The sequence below is a fragment of the Salmo salar genome, unplaced genomic scaffold, assembly GCF_965601325.2.
Source record: "Salmo salar unplaced genomic scaffold, fSalSal1 ptg000519l, whole genome shotgun sequence".
Taxonomy (NCBI): Eukaryota; Metazoa; Chordata; class Actinopteri; order Salmoniformes; family Salmonidae; genus Salmo; species Salmo salar.
This window is the reverse complement of record NW_027675407.1, coordinates 893,945-900,121: the sequence shown is the minus strand read 5'-3', so window position 1 is coordinate 900,121 and position 6,177 is coordinate 893,945. Positions and strand designations below refer to the sequence as shown.

Genomic DNA, 6,177 nt, shown 5'->3' with positions numbered 1-6,177 from the left:
ATGCATATTCTAGTTACTGAGTAGGAGTGGTAACCAGATTAAATCGGGTATGTTTTTTATCCAGCCGTGTCAATACTGCCCCCTAGCCCTAACAGGTTAACGGTCCTCACACTGTTCATGCTCTCATTTCATAGACGCGTACTGCTCACCTGTTCATCTCGTAATGAATAATGTGGAAATTGAAAAAAAGCTTTCTTGAAATCTGACAACGCAGTTCGATTGCCAAGATTCTAAGCTTTTAAATGATGTATGACACTTGTATTTTCATGAATGTTTAATATATTTCTATTTTGAATTTGGCGCTCTGCAATTTCATCGGATGTTGTCATAGGTGTTTCGCTTGCGGTCCGCGAGCCCTAAGAGTTATTAAAACCATGTGCACTGATTTAGTTAAAACTGGTTCCATCAGAGCCCTTACAAAACCTTTTACAACTGATTCATCACTGTCATACCTTATAGGGTCCAGAGTTTTCCTGGTTAGGTCAACAGATAAGGACAAACTCTGGGCCCCAGGGCAAAAAAATCTCCCCCCCCCCCCACTCTGGTACCTATGGTTGCCACCAGTCTGCTTGCCGTTCTCAGTTATCATCAGGTACTGTATGTGGATGATCAGGGCTTTATTCAGAAAAAGTTTCTTGGGCTACTTTGATTTGCCAAGTGGGCGAGATTTGAATTCCGTGTTTATCTTCATGGACAAACTTGTTGTTCTAACCTACGATGGGTCAGCTTCAAGGGAACGTATCTGCTATTTGTATTTCCAGCTGAGTCCCCTCCTGTTCCATGATTTAACAAGTGATGACCACTCCACTACCATTGTCAACTACCTCCTCACATGAACTGGAAGCCACGTCTCATGTGGCCCACTCATCCACTGGCACATTGAATGTTTCCTCTCCAAGCACGGTGAGGGAAGCCCTGTTAATTTTCTCTCATTACTTTATGTAGAGTCAATCACAAACACAATCACATTATTACACATCTATGATTTTACTCCTTGCTTGGACTAACTCATTCTGAGCTCTTTTGTCTCACTGTGTAGTGTTTTTGTGTTATTGTCTTCCCAGTCAAATCCTGTCCTGCACTGGTCAAGCCTCTGAACACCTCAACTCATGTCTCATACCCTGATTCAATCACTGCTGTGATCCCTTCCCAAAATGGTGTAAGTAGCCCTCTCATTCCTATTCCCCATAATATTGTACTATAAGTGTCTTTATTAAATGCTTTAGGTTAACCTGTTAGGGCTAGGGGGCAGTATTGACACGCCCGGATAAACGTACCCAATTTAATCTGGTTACTACTCCTGCCCAGTAACTAGAATATGCATATAATTATTGGCTTTGGATAGAAAACACCCTAAAGTTTCTAAAACTGTTTGAATGGTGTCTATGAGTATAACAGAACTCATATGGCAGGCCAAAACCTGAGAAGATTCCATGCAGGAAGTGGCCTGTCTGACAAATTTTGTTTCATCTTGGCTCTTTTTATTGAAGACTGAGGATCTTTGCAATAACGTGACACTTCCTACGGCTCCCATAGGCTCTCAGAGCCCGGGAAAAAGCTGAACGATATCGAGGCAGGCTCTGGCTGAAACACTTTATCGCTTTTGGCAAGTGGCCGATCAGAGTACTATGGGCTTAGGCGCGTGCCCGAGTCGACCGAATGCTTTATTTTCTTTCATCTGTTTACCTAAACGCAGATTCCCGGTCGGAATATTATCGCTTTTTTATGAGAAAAATTGCATAAAAATTGATTTTAAACAGCGGTTGACATGCTTCGAAGTACGGTAATGGAATATTTAGAATTTTTTTGTCACGAATTGCGCCGTTGCTCGTCACCCTTATTTACCCTTTCGGATAGTGTCTTGAACGCACGAACAAAACGCTGCTGTTTGGATATAACTATGGATTATTTTGAACCAAACCAACATTTGTTATTGAAGTAGAAGTCCTGGGAGTGCATTCTGACGAAGACAGCAAAGGTAATAACATTTTTCTTATAGTAAATCTGACTTTGATGAGTGCTAAACTTGCTGGGTGTCTAACTAGCTAGCCCTGTGATGCCGGGCTATCTACTGAGAATATTGCAAAATGTGCTTTCACCGAAAAGCTATTTTAAAATCGGACATATCGAGTGCATAGAGGAGTTCTGTATCTATAATTCTTAAAATAATTGTTATGCTTTTTGTGAACGTTTATCGTAAGTAATTTAGTAAATTCACCGGCAGTGTTCGGTGGGAATGCTAGTCACATGCTTGTCACATGCTAATGTAAAAAAGCTGGTTTTTGATATAAATATGAACTTGATTGAACAAAACATGCATGTATTGTATAACATAATGTCCTAGGGTTGTCTTCTGATGAAGATCATCAAAGGTTAGTGCTACATTTAGCTGTGGTTTGGGTTGATGTGACATTATATGCTAGCTTGAAAAATGGGTGTCTGATTATTTCTGGCTGGGTACTCTGCTGACATAATCTAATGTTTTGCTTTCGTTGTAAAGCCTTTTTGAAATCGGACAGTGTGGTTAGATTAACGAGAGTCTTATCTTTAAAATGGTGTAAAATAGTCATATGTTTGAAAAATTGAAGTTTTTGCATTTTTGAGGAATTTGAATAACGCGCCACGGGATTACACTGGCAAGCGTCCCACCTAGCCCATAGAGGTTAAAATAATTACTCTTTGACGATTTTTGAAACACATTTTTGACGTCTCTGTGCGTTACGCACCTATACTGTGGGTCTCCCATCCTCCAGGTCATCTACAAGTCTATGCTAGGTAAAGCTCAGCCTTATCTCAGCTCAATGGTCACCATAACAACACCCACCCGTAGCACGCGCTCCAGCAGGTACATCTCACTGGTCATCCCCAAAGCCAACACCTCCTTTGGCCGCCTTTCCTTCCAGTTCTCTGCTGCCAATGACTGGAACGAATTGCAAAAATCGCTAAAGCCGGAGACTTATTGCTCCCTCACTAACTTAAAACATCAGCTATCTGAGCAGCTAACCGATCGCTGCAGCTGTACACAGCCCATCTGTAAATAGCCCATCCAATCTACCTACCTCATCCCCATATTGTTTTTATTTACTTCGCTGCTCTTCTGCACACCAGTATCACTACTTACACATCATCATCTGCTCATCTATCACTCCAGTGTTAATCTGCTAAATTGTGATTACTTTGCTACTACGGCCTATTTATTGCCATACCTCCTCACGCCATTTGCACACACTGTATATAGACTTTCTTTTTTCTTTTGTGTTGACTGTACGCTTGTTTATTCCATGTAACTCTGTGTTGTTGTTTCTGTCGCACTGCTTTGCTTTATTCTTGGCCAGGTCGCAATTGTAAATGAGAACTTGTTCTCAACTGGCCTACCTGGTTAAATAAAGGTGAAATAACAAAAATAAAAAGATCCTAGATCATAATGAATCAGATTACATGGAGAGGGGGACCTGATCCTAGATCATAATGAATCAGATTACATGGAGAGGGGGACCTGATCCTAGATCATAATGAATCAGATTACGTGGAGAGGGGGACCTGATCCTAGATCATAATGAATCAGATTACATGGAGAGGGGGGACCTGATCCTAGATCATAATGAATCAGATTACGTGGAGAGGGGGACCTGATCCTAGATCATAATGAATCAGATTACATGGAGAGGAGGGGGGGACCTGATCCTAGATCATAATGAATCAGATTACATGGAGAGGAGGGGGGGACCTGATCCTAGATCATAATGAATCAGATTACATGGAGAGGGGGACCTGATCCTAGATCATAATGAATCAGATTACGTGGAGAGGGGGACCTGATCCTAGATCATAATGAATCAGATTACATGGAGAGGGGGGACCTGATCCTAGATCATAATGAATCAGATTACGTGGAGAGGGGGACCTGATCCTAGATCATAATGAATCAGATTACATGGAGAGGAGGGGGGGACCTGATCCTAGATCATAATGAATCAGATTACATGGAGAGGAGGGGGGGACCTGATCCTAGATCATAATGAATCAGATTACATGGAGAGGGGGGGACCTGATCCTAGATCATAATGAATCAGATTACATGGAGAGGGGGGACCTGATCCTAGATCATAATGAATCAGATTACATGGAGAGGGGGGACCTGATCCTATATCACAATGAATCAGATTCCATGGAGAGGGGGGACCTGATCCTATATCATAATGAATCAGATTACATGGAGAGGGGGGACCTGATCCTATATCATAATGAATCAGATTACATGGAGAGGGGGGACCTGATCCTATATCATAATGAATCAGATTACATGGAGAGCCGGATATATATAATATACCCTACTATTTTTTTATATTTAATATGCCATAAACTATTGTTTTTTTTAACAGTTTCATTAGTTCATTGTAATTAACTTAATCATTATGACACACCCCTCTCTATTGTCATTGGTTGCACTAATTGCACTGTTTGTCTACATAACCTGGTTCAAGTATTGATGACATCACCCTGAAGAAGGCACAGTGATGCTGAAACGTTGGTAAATACCCAATAAATGACTGGGAGTTTATATATGGAGTGTGGGATTCTCTTTATTTTGATAGTTTATAACTCTTATGTATGTGCCATCTTTTTGTGTTTTTCAGGCAGCCTGGGAAAGAACTGAAAAAACTCACTAAAGAGTCAAGACAGAGACACCAGAAAGACCCAAGAAGACTTGGACGCAGCATCAGAGGACAGAGAGGGATGTTCAGAACTCACTCAGTCTGGTCAGTTGGTGAGGGTAGACTTGGAGGCTGCTTATCTGACATGGAGGAAGTCCCCCCTCCTCTCCCCTACCTTCCTATACCCCCTCCTCTCCCCTACCTTCCCTATACCCCCCTCCTCTCCCCTACCTTCCCTATACCCCCCTCCTCTCCCCTACCTTCCCTATAACCCCTCCTCTCCCCTACCTTCCCTATACCCCCTCCTCTCCCCTACGTTCCCTAAACCCCCCTCCTCTCCCCTACCTTCCCTATACCCCCCTCCTCTCCCCTACCTTCCCTATACCCCCCTCCTCTCCCCTACCTTCCCTATACCCCCCTCCTCTCTCCTACCTTCCCTATACCCCCCCTCCTCTCCCCTACCTTCCCTATACCCCCTCCTCTCCCCTACCTTCCCTATACCCCCTCCTCTCCCCTATCTTCCCTATACCCCCCTCCTCTCCCCTACCTTCCCTATACCCCCTCTCCCCTACCTTCCCTATACCCCCCTCCTCTCCCCTACCTTCCCTATACCCCCTCCTCTCCCTACCTTCCCTATACCCCCTCCTCTCCCCTACCTTCCCTATACCCCTTCCTCTCCCCTACCTTCCCTATACCCCCTCCTCTCCCCTACCTTCCCTATACTCCCTCCTCTCCCCTACCTTCCCTATACCCCTTCCTCTCCCTACCTTCCCTATACCTCCCCTCCTCTCCCCTACCTTCCCTATACCCCCTCCTCTCCCCTACCTCCCCTATACCCCCCTCCTCTCCCCTACCTTCCCTATACCCCCTCCTCTCCCATACCTTCCCTATACCCCCTCCTCTCCCCTACCTTCCCTATACCCCCTCCTCTCCCCTACCTTCCCTATACCCCCTCTCCTCTCCTCTCCCCTACCTTCCCTATACCCCCCTCCTCTCCCCTACCTTCCCTATACCCCCTCCTCTCCCCTACCTTCCCTATACCCCCTCCTCTCCCCTACCTTCCCTATGCCCCCCCTCCTCTCCCCTACCTTCCCTATACCCCTCTCCTCTCACCTACCTTCCCTATACCCTCTCCTCTCCCTTACCTTTCCTATACCCCTCCTCTCCCTTACCTTTCCTATACCCCCTCCTCTCCCCTACCTTCCCTATGCCCCCCTCCTCTCCCCTACCTTCCCTATACCCCCCGCCTCTCCTCTATCTTCCCTATGCCCCCCTCCTCTCCCCTACCTTCCCTATACCCCCTCCTCTCCCCTACCTTCCCTATGCCCCCCCTCCTCTCCCCTACCTTCCCTATACCCCCCTCCTCTCCCCTACCTTCCCTATACCCCCTCCTCTCCCCTACCTTCCCTATACCCCCCTCCTCTCCCCTACCTTCCCTATACCCCCTCCTCTCCCCTACCTTCCCTATACCCCCCTCCTCTCCCCTACCTTCCCAATACCCCCTCCTCTCCCCTACCTTCCC

The 6,177-nt window shown here is 45.6% G+C and overlaps 1 long non-coding RNA gene across 1 annotated transcript; it reads left to right on the top strand.

Moving 5' to 3' along the window:
* The first annotated feature begins 718 nt into the window (after nucleotides 1-718).
* On the top strand, nucleotides 719-4,800 carry LOC145876221 (uncharacterized). The gene is made up of 3 exons (XR_014391467.1): nucleotides 719-903; nucleotides 1,065-1,159; nucleotides 4,638-4,800. It is a non-coding gene; the product is annotated as an uncharacterized LOC145876221 (long non-coding RNA).
* Nucleotides 4,801-6,177: the final 1,377 nt, after the last annotated feature.